Here is a 15,368-nt window from a genome sequence, read left to right on the forward strand (position 1 = left end):
GGAGCAGTCCTGCAGCTGCTGAGAAGCACCATCAGGCCAGGTTGTGATGGGCTTTGTAATAGTAGGAGCGGTTTTCCTGAGGGGGGCATATGCAGGAATTAAAAGCAGGGACATATGGTCCGACTGATCCAGGTGTGGTAGTGGTCTAGCTCTGTAGCCCAGCTTGATGTTGGAGTAGACCTTGTCCAGCGTGTTACTCCTCTTGTAGCACATTTAACATGCTGGTAGAATTTGGGGAGCATTGCCTTCAAGTCCGCGTGATTAAAGTCCCCTGCTATGATGTGAACAGCGTCAGGATATGTGCTCTGCTGGCTGCTAATGCTACCATACAAATGTCCGATAGCCGAGTTAGCATTAGCATCCGGTGGTATGTATACAGCAGTTATCATGACGACAGTAAACTCTCTAGGGAGATAAATGGGCCTGCATTTAACAGTCACATACTCCAGGTCCGGGGAGCAGTGACTGTCTACAATCACTGTGTTAGTACACAAGTTGTTGTTCACGTATACACAGAGCCCTCCTCCTCTGCTCTTACCGGAGTCTCTTGTCCTGTCATGACGCTGTGCGTGTAACCTGCTAGCTCGATAGCAGAGTCCGGAATGAATGAATGAAGCCAGGTCTCCGTGATCAACAGAATGCTGCTGTCCTTCACGGCGTTGTTAGCTGCAGTCTGTAGCCTCAGTTCATCCATCTTGTTAGCGAGGGATCTGGCCTTCGTTAGAAACAGGCTGGGAAGCGGTAGTTTGAGTGGCTGCCTCCATAGCCAGGCTAGCGCGCCGGCCCTGCTGCCTCGCTTTTGCCTTCTCTCTCTGCGCCGTCTTCGCCTCCTCCCCGCGGGGATGGTAATCCACGGAGAGTCGGGGCTCCTTGCTATGTCCGCCGGGATCTCATATGAGCGGACAAACTCAGCGGTAACCTCCCGTTCGCGACCGGCTCCAATCCTAAGAAGATCCTGCCGGCCGTATGCGTTGTTCGCCCGACAGTAAGTACACAGGGCACAAAACAACACGCACACATACACAAAAAACACGAAGCACTGACCGGGAGGACATCGAGCCGCTGCAACTGTGTGCGCCGCCATTTTGTCAGTCTGGGGAGTGTTCATAAGGTCATAAGTGATAGGAGTAGATTTAGTCCATTCGGCGCATCAAGTTTGCTCCGCCTTTCAATCCTGCTGTAGAGCTGAACAAATTTAAGGTGATGGGGGAAAGATTTAATAAGAACTTGTGGGGTGGCTTTCTCACACAAAGTGTGGCGAATGTATGGAATGAGCTGCCAGAGGAGGTAATTGAGGCAGGTATATTGCAATGTTTAAGAGACATTTAGACGGGTACAGGGATAGGACAGGTTTAGAAGAATATGGGCCAAATGCAAGCATGTGGAACTTGTTTAATGGGACGTTGACCTGTGAGGGCAAGTTGTGAGAAGGTACAAATTCCGTGCAGACCTTTAGTCAATATCAAACCGGGGCTCTGGTGCCCGGCCTAAGGCAACATCTCTACTGCTGCATCACTGTGAATAAAGGAGGTATGATTAGCAAGTTTGCAAATGTCATGAACATTGGAGGTGATTTGGATAGAGCGGAGGGCTGTTCATGGCTATATATGAGACATAGATCAAATAATACATTTGTGCAGATTGAATTGAATTAAATGACACATTTTCGGCAGTCTGATAGCATTCGAACATATGCAATAAATGGCAGCGCACTGAGGAATATTGATGAACAAAGAAATCCAGGGGTCCAAATCTCTGACGCCTCTGGATGTGTAGGAAGGAACTGCAGATGCTGGTTTACACCGAAGATAGACTCAAAATGCTGGAGTAACTCAACAGCATCTCTTCAGAAAACGAATAGGTGACATTTCGAGTCGACACTCGATGAAGGAGGTGAGGAGGAACTTCTTTAGTCAGAGGGTAGTTAACCTGTGGAACTCATTGCCACAGATTGCTGTAAAGGCCAAGTCAGTGGATAATTTTAAGGCAGAGGGGATAAATTCTTCATTAGAGCGGGTGTCAAGGGTTGAGGGGGGAAAACAGGAAAATGGGATTAGGAGGCAGTCATGATTGAATGGTGGAGTGGACTCGATGGGCCGAATGGCCTAATTCTACTCATATAACATGAACTTGTGAGACCCCTCTTCAGAGTATCTGGGGTAATCTGCTGAACTCAGAAATCTGTTGAACCCAGAAATCTCCTATTCCTTTTTTCCATGACTTTCCTTATTTGGTCAGCGATAAATTCTGATCCCCATGGATTCAGTACTCATGATTTGTTCTTTGCAAACGTTTCCTTCATTTGTTCTTTGTACATTTTCAGACCTCTAGTTTCCATCTCCCATGACACTCAGTCTGAAGAAGGGTCTCAACACAGAGCGTCACCTATTCCTTTTCTCCAGAGATGCTGCTTAACCCGCTGAGTTACTCCAGCATTTTATGTCTATCTCACGTCTCTGGAATTCAGTATTGGACCTGAAACTATCTAAATTAGACCCCAAAGTGAGAAGCAAACGGGAGCTAAGCATCAATAGTTACTTCATTGATCAGAATGGGCAATTTAACTTGTCCACTCCACGGACAACGTCATAGCTGTTAGAAACATAGAAACATAGAAAATAGGTGTAGGAGTAAGCCATTCGACCCTTCGAGCCTGCACCATTCGCCATGCAATATGATCATGGCTGATCATCCAAAATCAGTATCCCTTTCCTGCTTTTTCCCCATATCCCTTGATTCATTTAGCCCTAAGAGCTAAATCTATTGCTTGTTGTGAAGTGATTCTGTTTGAAGTAACAGAAGGAGGAACTTATTGATTTCTCCAGTTGTTTCTTCCTTGCATGTTGGGCAATCGTGAATGTTTTCCCACTGGTTTTGCTGGTAAAGCCATATTTGGCATTCACATTCTCTGCTAATGGGTCATTGTGATGCACAGTTTGATCCTCCATGTTCCAAAGGTAGTTTGCAGCCAGCTGTGCATGTTGATTTAAAGTGGCGATAGAAGGTCAGCGATAGTATCACCCGCTGGAGGGAAATCTCTGGAAGGGTCTTTCATTTCTCTTTCTAATAGACATTTTTGAAGCACTTCTTTGGCAGAGAAAAGATTAAAATGGTTTCAATGAGTTGCAAAGTGATACAGCATCAAAACAGGCCCTTCGGCCCACTATGTCTATGCAAGCCAACAATCACATAGTTTAATCTTCCAGCACTCAGCTCTTTGTCCACTATGCCATTGGCCCTCTCCGTTCAATTATACACTTATTACATGCAGTGAGAATATCTGCCACCATCACCTCCTGAGACAGTATCATCCAGATTTCAAACATGTTCTGAGTGAAGAAATAGCCTTCCTTAAGTCCCCTTAATTTCAACCTTGTGTATTGCATTTGGTGGTCCCAATGGGGGCTTCCTTTACAATGACAAGACTAAGCGTAGAGGAGGTGACCATTTCATTAAACACTTGCGCTCTGTCTGCGAATGACTGCTGGAGCGCCTTTAGACTTTAGAGATACAGTGCGGAAGCAGGCCCTTCGGCCCACTGAGTCTACGCCGGTCTACTGATCACCCTCGTACACTATCCTACACAGCTGAATTAAGATGGCGGATGTGCGGGAGTGGGCGCCGTCTGTGTATGGCAGCCTGCCCGCAGTCCGTCTCTACACCTTTCTTTATTTTATTTTATGTTAGTGGAGGTCTTCTATGTGGGGGGGGGGGGGGGGGAAGGGGGAAACTTTATTCTTAGTCCCCTACCTGGTCGGAGAGGCAGCATCCCTCCGTGCTGTTTCTTCGCCCCCGTCCTCGCGGCCTACCACCGAAAGTGGAGCGGCGTTTTCCTGTCGGGACCGGCTGGGACTACAGCTTCGGCGGCGGTGGCGCAGCGCTGGGATACCAACACGGAGCGGGCGATGCCTACCGGGTCGCCGTGCGGTAAGCTCCGGAGCGCTTCGGTCGCCGACTTCCAACATCGCGGAGCTGTGGCTGCGGGCGTCCGGCCGCGGGCGGCGCTGGATTTGGAGCGCCGCAGAGCCAGGGATCGAGTTTGCCGGGTTCGGAGCTCCAACCGGCGCGGCCGGAGGACTACGAGTGCCGCGGTCTCCGGTCTCCGGGGAGGGGTCAGCCGCTCCAGACTTTTCCAAGCCGCTGAGGAATGTTTCACCCGACGCCGATGTTTCATCTTTACGGCAAGAGGGCCCTGAAAATCAACGGACTGGCTGCACGGCCACAGATGGGCCCTGACCTCGGGTGTTTCACAGAGGAAGAGGACTTAACTTGCTGGTGCCTTTCCCCCACAGTGGAAATGTTTTGATTCTGCTGTGGGGGGATGTTTGTGTTGAACTCTGTAATATGGTGTGTCCATTTTTATTCTTTTAAAAAAAAAATTTAAACCTTTTTCTATGGTTTGCAATGGAACTTATTATTTAAATTATGTGAAGCACTTTGGGGTCAATGCTAGTTGACTTAAAATGTGCTATATAAATAAAGTTTACTTACTTACACCTGGGCAATTTATTTCACTGTTTAATTTCGGATCACATTCTCCGGGCTCTGCGGCCTACCATCACTGGAGTTGGAAGCCTCCTCGGACTGTCGTGAGCCCCACCACGGGGCGTGGACTTAACATCGGAACTCATCCCTTGCCTGGGATCGCTCCCACTGTGACCACCACGGAATCAACATCTAGAGCTCGCCGTCTCGGGTGAGGGCGAGTCGGGAGCTCCAACGTCGCAGAAGGTTAATCAGCCCCGACACGAGGTTCGATCGCCCGGCGTGGGGTCCCTGACATCCCCCCCGATGTGGAAGCTTGATCGCTCCGACACAGAGGGCCCGAACACCGCCGGCTACGGGATTTAAGATCATCCCATCAACGGAGGCTCGAAGCCCACGACCGAGGAAGAACAAAGGGAAGGACTTGAACTTTATTTCACCTTCCATCACAGTAAGGAATGTGTTGGAATCACTGTGTTGGATGTTCATGTTAAAATGTGTTTTTGAGATGATCTGTTAAATGTATGACTGGCCTGACCAATTAAATTCCTCTATGAATAAAGTGTGATTCTGATTCTGATTCTGATCACTTCTAAGGCTAAAGATTTCTTTTCTTTATTTTAAAATCTTTTTATTGTTTTTTTCCCCAAAAAAAGCAAAAGTAAAACATAAAAAACAGAGCAAAAAGATTAATGCTAAACATAACAATTGTATTGATACATAGGGATCAGGATTACAGCTCCAATGTTAAACAAAATACAAAGATAAAAAGACAAAAAGATAAAGTAAAAAGGAAAATAACAAAACCCCCCAAACTAAAGGAAAAAAAATAAAATTAATAATAATAAAATACGAATAAAAATAAAATAGATTAAAAAAACAAAGCAAAGCAAAACCGAATCTGAACTGAGAATTTCAACAATTTAAGTTTGTTTGTCGTCAAGTCCGTTCCACCCTATAGAGGTAAAATAATTTTTATAATGATTAAATAGGGAGCAATTTATGTTGTATGAAAAAGTTCAATACATTTTCCCCAAGTCTTATCAAATTTAACCAAGGGTTCAACAGTGTCCATACCTTCCATCAGTACTGTCTGCTTCCTTCCACGAAACCAATTTTCTATCCAGTCAGCTAAGTCTCGCTGGATCCCTTGTGATCTGGCCTTCCAGAGCAGCCTAGCATGCAGAACTGTGTCAACTGTCTTGCTGAAATCCATACATACTGTACAACTTTGACAGTCGGCGTGGACCCGGTGGGCCGAAGGGCCTGTTTCCGAGCTGTATCTATAAAATTAAAACGACATGACTTCCTCCATGGAAAGCAACAATGGTTGTGAAGTTTCACTATGTTGAAAAAGTTACAGCTACAATTAATACAATTAGATAAAAACACAACATAGTAATTACACACAAAATGTGTGGGAAGGAACTGCAGATACTGGTTTAAACTGAAGATAGACACAAAATGCTGGAGTAGCTCAGCGGGACAGGCAGCATCTCGACTCAAAACATTACCCACTCCTTCTTTTCAGATTCGCTGCCTGTCCCGCTGTGTTACTCCAACATTTAGTGTCTACTGTAGTAATCACACATGCTTTCTCAACAAATGATCTGGGTGATCGATGGCTTCAAGTGATTAAATAAATGCAGCAAACTATAAATCACTATTGATTAGTCACAGCTGACAGCTCACTGGAAGATAATGCACTATCTGGGTCAAAATCTTCATAGCCAAAAAAATGCAAGAATATTTACTTCAGAAGATACGCAAACACCATTTGAGAATGGAAAGGTTAAGGTGAAAACTCAATCAGCTATAGAATAAATTGACATTTGCAAAGATAGAGAGGAGAATGGTGTCAACATGGGAATTATCCAAGAGTGTGGCACAATGGTGCAGCTGGTAGAGCAGCTGCCTCACAGTGCCGGAGACCTGGGTTCAAATCTGACCTTGATGATGTCTGTGTGGAGTTTGCACATTCTCCCTGTGACTGCACGGTATCCCTCCACATCCCAAAGACATGCGGGTTTGTAGGTAAACAGGCTGCTGTAATGTGTGGGGATTACACAGTGGGATTACATGGGATTAGTGGAAATGGGTGATGGATGGTTGGCGTGGACCCGGTGGACAGATGGGCCTGTTTCCATGCAATATCTTTCAATTCAATTCATTCAAAATAGAAAAAACAGAAACATAGAACAGAAAGGTAGACCAAACACAACAAAGCGGAGAGACAATGGCTATTCACATATCACCAAGACATAGTCTAGGAGCAGATCTGTTCACATGCAGTCGGGAATGGCATCAATATTTCCTCCATTTCTCTGCTGAACTTGCCGCAATGTTTTGTCCTTTTAGATTAAAAAGGGGTAAACCACAGGCTGTGAAACATGGAAGACAAATCAATCCCTGAATGCTGAAGGTCACAAGATAATGCAAAGAGAAATTGTCTAATCATAGCAGATCAACTATTGATCTGGTGTCCGATAATTATTTGCACTCCTTCTTGCCGTTATTTTCTTGTATAACTATATATGTTGCTTGTATTATGTTTGTGATATCATTGAACCAGCCATGCCAAGTGAAAATATGTGCACACAAATTAAGACATTGACCACAATCTGATAAATGTGACAACACATTTACAAAACCTAACAGCCACAGGCTCATGACGGTTTCAGAATCACTGTGGAGTCTGAAAGGTCTGGGGAACTATCGGCTTTTATCTGTAGGGTTATAAAATATTGATAACTCTGGCAGATGGTAACATGAGAGGGATGTAATTCAGTCTGATCCTTCGAGTTTCTGAATATCTGAAGTTAAATGGAATGTCTTTTCTTCAAACTAAAGCAGCATAGCAACAAATGCTTTTGACAAATGAATCAATTTGGAATTGTACACCATATGTGTCCATCTTATTTACTATAGACTTTAGAAATACAGCATGGTAACAGGCCCTTTGACCCATTGAGTCCATGCTGACCAGCGATCCCCCTGCACTAGGACTACCCTATACACTGCCCTCTACCCACACAACTTACAGAAGCCAATTATCCTACAACCCTGTACTTCTTTGTAGTTTGGGAGGAAACCACGCAAAGAAATCACGCGCGTTCACAGGGAGAACATACAAACACCATACAGACAGCACCCGTAGTCAGGATCAAACCAGTTCCTCTAGTGTCGTAATTAGCAACGTTACCACTGTGCTATACTATTTTTGTAAAGGGATAGGACATTTCAAGTTTGAGATAGCCCCATAATTTGATTATTTTTTGGTTTAAAATGCTGTTGTACTGACCAAAGGGGTATTTAACTGTTATTTGTCATTCTTGCAGTAGCAGAATATTACTAACATGAGTCACCTATTGGAGAATAGGTTTATCATATTCTATATCCACTCCATCAGGCTGAAGAAGGATCCTGATCTGAAACGTAGTCTGTCTATTTCCTTCCACGGATGCTACATGACCAGTTGAGTTCTTCAATAGTTGGTGTTACGTGGCATGTGCCTTTGGTTTTACAATTCATTTTGAAGATTGAACAGCACAATTTTAAAACTGTTAAAATAGTAAGATTAAACGAGAATTTACCAGTTTGAAGTTGGATCTGTATTTTATGAGGAGTTACGATGAGGGATTACGTGAAGAACCCGCTCAGTGCGCAGGCGCGGCATACTTCCAAGCAGCGGTGTGGAATCACAGATAGACACAGTTATTTGAAGTAAACATAGTAAAGATAAGGAGACATCAATTTATTAGTTTGATCCATATAATGAGGGTGGGAGCGGAGGGCACGTAATCCCTCATCGTAACTCCTCATAAAATACAGATCAAACTTCAAACTGGTAAGTTCTCGTTTAATCTTACTATTTTACTTCGGAGTCACGTGAGTGACTACGTGAAGATTTCAAAGCTCTGTGATTTCAAACCGTGTAACAGTTCATACTTCACTCGCTGCCGAAGTCATTCGAGGGAGGAAGTATGTTATCGTAATCAACCATGAATCTGTTTGTAAAAACAATAATGGTGTTATTAACAACAACAAGACCAATTGCTCCCCCGGGCTTAAATTATATATTTTTTGCAGATTCTTTTTCTGCAAACGATACAGGTTCTGTCAGTGGTTTGTTATAAAAGTTTGGAACGTATACTCCCTAGACCACCCTGCAGTAGCCAGGATGTGGTCCATAGGCTCGTCCATCCTCTTAGTTACTGACGTGGAAGCTGTCCTGGTGGAATAAGATTTTATACACGTTAGTATTTACTCCAGCAACTCCCAGTACCTGCTTGAGCCACTAGAGATAGTTTAGCTCATCACCCGACCATGAGGTTTCCTGTGGCTGACCCATAAGGCTTTTTCCTCTCCCTCGGTATTCCTTATTGTGTCGATCTCTAAGTGGGTCATGACACATAAAACGTGGTTCAGGTGGGTATGCCCGGAATTTCATGACTGGACCTGATGTTCCTGGTCTGTTCTGTTTGGCCACCCCTTGAATGGGCATGTGACACTATCTGGTGTTATAACCATGTTGTCCCATCGCAGTAGATGGGAGAGCTGGCTCTTTGTGTTGATGTAAGGCCACCAGCATGTCCATCTTCAGGGTAGGCTGTTCCAGGGTGAGTGACCTGGCTGGTGATCATCCTCTAAGGTATGTCAGGATTTCACTGACATCCCAATTTGGGTGTACCTATTTCTGGGGAATGGATTGATATACCTCTCCTGTATCTGATCACCAGTGAGCGGTACCCAAGTTGAGTAGGCTAACAGAACATGTCCTTCATTGTGGTGAAGACCTGCCAGGAGCTCCAGTACAGTTTTTTGTTATAGTTGAATGTGTAATTCCTGTTTTGGAAAACAGTGTACCATTTCTTGATGCTCCTCAGGTATGTTCCCTAGGATATGCTACGGAATACTGTCATCAGGTTGATAGTGCTGCTGATCCAAGCACAGCAATGGTCTTCCCAATTCTGCAATTCTTTTAATGACCATGTCGTGGATCACTGGGAACCATGCTTGTGGATTTGGTCCACTGTAATTTGCGTAGTACCCGACTGATGAAGCCGTAGTACCTATTGAAGAGGTAGAAGGAAACGAAAACATAGAGATTAGGTTCCCCCCACCCCTCAATATGCGGGAATGTCTCCATTGCCGCTGCCTTGAGATTGGTTTCATGTGACGTAAGTTAGTACGTGGTGATTTAATTGGATATAAGTAATCGATATCTGGTGTCCATATTGCTTAGTGATTTCAGCAAATATTTTTGGTTTAAATGTATGTTTACAGTATTTAGCTCACCTGATAGGTGAGTTACTGATGGTCAAACATGTTTGACGACATACGGTTTCCAATTGTTAATAAATTGTCACCTAATATCGATGTTCTCCGCCCAAATGGTTTGGTATATGCCACCACTGATGTTGTTATCTTATAAACGAACATGCAAATTTGGTGGATTACTGAGCAAATGCTTCACTAGAATTAAGTAAGTTAATATATAACATGTTTAAGTCAATTCATATTGGCATTAAGTATTACAAGCTCAGTAACACATCAGGACACATAAGATGTTACTCAAAACAGGTGGAAGTGTACAACCATAATCCTTCCTGCCGATAAATTCCATGATAACACTACAGATTAATCCATTTGCCCCCATATTACAGGTATGGAGATAGTTTTGAACACTAGTATCTCAGCTCATAGGAAAGGTACGAAGTTCAGTAGCTGGTAATGCTGCTATATCCCAATTACTTTGCCACGTAGTTGATTGGTGGTTAATGCACCATGACTGATAGTCTTAATGAATACCAGATAACAACGTTGTGGATGGTCAACGTAAATATCTGGATATATATTTTGTGCACCGTTCCCAGAGGCACTGCAATACTGGGTCGATGCGGGGAGTGGACGGAGCAAGCCCCTATTCCATCTCCCTGTTCCAAAGTTCAATTTAATATATGGTCCCTAGATAAGGGACGTATCAGATTATTAAACTGATAAGAATAGATACTACACTTGATCTTAGCCAAAAGGCCGAGAAGCGATGCAGCTAAAGCTGTATCCAAGGATAGTTTGTCGTTAATATATAGACATGCCATGATGGAATGTTTCTAAATGTCAGGGCTAGTTGATTCTGGATAACTTTGACTTAAATGCCGCAACGCTCATCATGGTTACTCCATCCAGGTAATTGCGGTATATCCGAAACTTATATGAGAAGGTACTGAATAGTGTGCATCTTCAAGGTCGATGTCTACCATAAAGTATCCTTGGATCCATGGTAGTAGTTACAAATCCCATGAATGGGTATACCTGGTGAAATACTCAAGTGGTTTATCAACGATGGTGCGACATTCACCATCGTGGGAGGGTAGACCACTTGGGGTGCTTGCTGAATTGGTGGCAAGATATTAATTCTATTCCCCTTGTATTTATTTTTTGGTATATAACTACCAAGAGTGATAGCTTCCTAACCAGGCGTGATTCATCCACCCCTTGTTAGTACAACCCTTAACCTTTATGTGATGGTAGGAACCATACTTATCTGTCTTCATTGTTGTTTTCTTCGGTTTCTGGTTCCTTGTTCTTGTAGGGACGATGTTTGTTGGGGGGTGGCGCATTTTCCCCTGGGGCCTGCTCTGGGCCGTGGCCTAAAATGCTATGGGTTTGGCATGCAGGCCCCGAGCTTTCACCAGTACCATGAGGTAGACGCCCCTGGTGGACACGTAGAGGTACTGCTGTCTGGTTTAGTGTGGTGCTCATTCCAGACTCTGCCCTCTTGTGCCGAATAGTTTGAACACTTCCTCCAGTTTTTTAGGACTGGTTTGGTAAGTGCCAGGTAGCAGGATCTGTGCTTGTGAGGTCGGCGTTCTCATAGTCCTGTTAATTTCATAGATTGAGGGCAGGTTTGTGAGTTCATTTCAGAAGTTATGAGGTATGCCGTTGAACAGTAGGGTCAGGTGTTTTGCCATACTACCCTGCCCTTCTGGAATGAGCAGGTGGACATGATAGCCGACGTCAGGGTACCAAATGCATTTTTTAAATATTTAGGTTAAATGCGCTGCTCAATGTATCCCCCAATAATGGCGGGCACTTTGAGTAAATGCAATTTAGGGGAGGCGTGATAAAATCAACGCCTCATGGCTACCTGTCTTGGAGAGGTTTTTTGGAAAAGACAGGTAGTAAGCTGGCCATCAGTTGAGACTGAAAAGCCATCTCGCTAGTGGTGGAGCCACATAGCGGCCACACCCAGCAGCTCTTCCTGATCCTGTACCTCAAGCATACCCCCGATATTGTTCAGCCAGTGACCCCTCTTCATGACCAGCCCAGCCACTGGTCACCCCAAAGCTAACCACACTAAGGAGGAAGCGATGGGCAGTGCCTAGGCACTGTGGAGGGTATGCCTGAACCCTCCAGCGAGACTGCCCCTCACGTAGCGTGTCTCGCAGGAGCTCCTGCTCCAGGAGCCGCTCCAGCGGCTCAGGCGGCTGTCTCCCTCCCATGCGGGTGGAGAGACGTCCCCTCCGACAAGTTGGAAGCCACCGGCCGGATGCCTCTTCGGATGGCTAAACATCCAGCCCGCAGCTCAGGCACTAGCGGGACTGGCTTCGGCGCGGTGTGGGGATAGCGGTACGCCCGGTAAATGTTCCTACCGCCTTCTTCTGGAGCTTTTGTGCCTTGTAGAAGCGAGAGCGCCCCTCAAGCAGCACGTCTCGCAGGCACCTGCTCCGTGAACCGCTCCAGCGGCTCTGGCGGCTCTCTCTCCCCCCGTGCGGGTGGAGAGACATCCCGTCCCAAATCGGGAACACCTGCCGGATGCCTCTTCGGGTGGCTATGCATCCAGCCCGCTATCGGGCTGGGCTCGGCACGGTGTCGGGGAATTGCGGAACACCGGGTAAACGCTCCTACCGCCTGTTGCTGCCCCCCTTCCCCCCGACGGGAAACGTTTCTCCTTGAACGGGGGACAGTTTTGTTCCAGAGTATTTTTCTCTGCCTGTAAAACACAAGCAGAAAAAGGGGCTCCCCTGTAAAAGAAACCCGACCTCAGGATACTCACCTGACGGTCCGTTTCTCTGTTGCGGGAGAGCTTAGGCTCTCCCGGTGCCGCTGTTGCACTGCTGACGTAATGCCGCGCCTGCGCACTGAGCGGGTTCTTCACGTAGTCACTCACGTGACTCCGAAGTAAAATCAATGGTTAAAATGAGTAAAATCACTATTCAGACTTCTGAACCAATATGGGGATTTTACATTCCACATGGGTGCAGTGCATTGGGAGAGTTGCTGCCTCACAGTGCCACCGGGTTCCATCCTGACCATGGGTACTGTCTGTACGGTATTTGTGCCGTCTCCCTGCGACCACATGGGTTTTCTCCGGGTGCTCTGCTTTACTCCCATATTTCAAAGACACGCAGGTTTGTAGGTTAATTGGCTTCTGTAAATTGTCCCTAGTTTGTAGGATAGAACTAGTATATGGGTGATCGCTGGTCAATGTGGACTTGGTGGGCCCAAGTATCCATGGATCTTGCTACCAAGTTGTATCTCTAAACTAAACTAAAAAATACAGGGACATCAGATCAATGTCAGATTAGAATAAGCTCCTCACTACCCCAACACGTAAGCAATTTACAACACCTAACTTCAATTTAACTTCCATTTAGTCATAAGTCACTGTCAAAGTTCAACGATTCTTTAAATTGAAAACAGTTAGATAAAAACACAAATACATTTGTTCAGAAATAGCCCCTAACATTGGTGCAAAATAATACCATACCCCAGGGAGTTAAAATAATAATGTCCGCTGAAGCTTAAAGCAAAATAAATCTAATAACGAAAAATAAAACCTCCCTCTGTGTTTCATATTCATCCCGCAAACAGAAAATCACAGAAACCTATTCTTGGGATAGTCGAATGCACAGGGAGGAATTAATGAAGAGTAAAGACATGAAGATCACTGTCTCAAAGCACAATTGCAGCATGCTGAATACTGAAATAGTGCAACCAGTATACAAGTTGTACCGGAGTGATGATAATGTGCTGCTTGGCCCAGAGTCTCAGTTCCAGTAATTGGGAGAAGCTAGGCCACACTGTTGATCTCGGAGCTGGGAATAAACCATCGACCCTGCCGTGGGGAAAAGTCGGAGACTCTGCTGGGGGTTCGGGGATCGTTAGTAAAGAATTGGAGTCACAACTGCTGCTGGAAGGGATATTTGGGTAGGCAGCATGGTGGTGCATTGGTAGAGTTGCTGCCTTACAGCATCAGACATCCAGGTTTGATCCTGACTATGGGTACTGTCTGTGCGTAGTTTGCACATTCTCCCAGTGACTGAACGGGTTTCCTCCTACATTGCATAGACATGCCTGTGCGGGTTTGTAGGTTAATTGGCTTCTGTAAATCGCGCCTTTGTGTGTAGGATAAGGGATGACACGGTGGCAGTGGGAGAGTTGCTGCCTTACAGTGCCAGGGAGACAGGTTTGATGCTGACTACGTATGTGTGGTGTTTGTACAAAGCTTGTATGTTCTCCCCATGACCGCGTGGGTTTTCTCCAGGTGCTCTTGTTACCTCACACACTCCAAGGACGTACGTCGGTTAATTAGCTTTGGTACAAAATGGATAACCACACATTCCTACCCTCCCCATCATCTCTCTCCCCCACATCTCTGTCTCCCCATTATCTCTCTTCCCCACATCTCTGTCTCCCCATTATCTCTCTTCCCCACATCTCTGTCTCTCCCATTATCTCTCTTCCCCACATCTCTCTCCCCACATCTCTCTCCCCCCACAATTCTTTCCCCCCCACATTCTCCCCACATCTCTCTCTCCCCCACATCTCTCTCTCCCCATTATCTCTCTCCCCCGCATCTTTCCCGCCTCCCAAACCGTTGTCCACTCATTTCAATGATCAGATAAAAATAAAACCCACCAAAGATGAGAAGAATTCACCAGAGGAACTCCACCTTGGAGTTATTCAAATCCCATTTGGAAGATTGCTGCAGTAAGTTAAAAAACAAACTCCTTGATTAGAGACGGTACACACAAAATACTGGAGTGACTCAGCGGGACAGGCAGCATCTCTGGAGAGAAGAAATGGGTGACATTTCGGGTCAAGACCCTTCTTCAGACTGATTGGAGAAATTAGTCATGTTTCCTGGACAAAAAGGAAATCCAAAATATATTTTCCAGAGTTTGTGAGTCTTTTGTACTTATCTGCCTAACGTGTTTTTGTTTTGGTTAAACAAATTAAAATCCAGTTGGCCATTTATTTAAATTGAATTCCTGCTATGTTTTGTGTCATTAATTAAGTTCTCATCAAACAATTACCTCAGCAATGTGTATGGTGTTGAAGAATTTGTTGCTGTTAATATAGCTGCACTTTTTAAATTTCCACAGCAATCTTGTGAATAATTATTTTCTGAGCTCAAGTTGCTGGGTGGTTACACATTGATGCTCTCAGAGTAAATCACATGTATGACCATTTCCAGTTGAAACCATGCCAATTATATTTGTCCAGGCTCGTTCAGATGTGAGTTATTCAGGCATCACCGATGAGAATTCAGGGAGGAACACGATGGTTTCATTCTCTGTGCTATGTTCCATTCGGAGCACCTCGGAGGAATTTGATGTCGAAGGCTTCCTGATGTCAGTGGTCTCCCAGGAGAATGTTTCACCAATCTTGCAGCATTGGGCTACTTGCATGTAAGCTAGAACCTGTATCATTCTCCATTTATCGCACTGCATGACTGCCATTCCTCAACACATCTGATCACCCACCCCACCAACCTCCTCCAATCTGCATTATTCCCCCGTCCACCCACCCTGCTTCTTATTCTTCCACTTTGGACATCCCAACCTGATGCTGACCTTCCCACTCCACCTCTCTTG

The 15,368-nt window shown here is 45.2% G+C and overlaps 1 long non-coding RNA gene and 1 other non-coding gene across 2 annotated transcripts; both read right to left on the reverse strand.

The window, feature by feature from the left end:
* Positions 1-590: 590 nt before the first annotated feature.
* LOC116969674 lies at positions 591-14,886 on the reverse strand. The gene is made up of 3 exons (XR_004410894.1): positions 14,875-14,886; positions 13,329-13,332; positions 591-710 (listed from the first exon to the last, which is right to left on the reverse strand). It is a non-coding gene; the product is annotated as an uncharacterized LOC116969674 (long non-coding RNA).
* Positions 10,342-10,533, reverse strand: LOC116969676. Its single transcript, XR_004410895.1, has one exon. It is a non-coding gene; the product is annotated as a U2 spliceosomal RNA (small nuclear RNA).
* Positions 14,887-15,368: the final 482 nt, after the last annotated feature.

This window comes from Amblyraja radiata, unplaced genomic scaffold, assembly GCF_010909765.2.
Source record: "Amblyraja radiata isolate CabotCenter1 unplaced genomic scaffold, sAmbRad1.1.pri scaffold_1003_ctg1, whole genome shotgun sequence".
Classification (NCBI taxonomy): Eukaryota; Metazoa; Chordata; class Chondrichthyes; order Rajiformes; family Rajidae; genus Amblyraja; species Amblyraja radiata.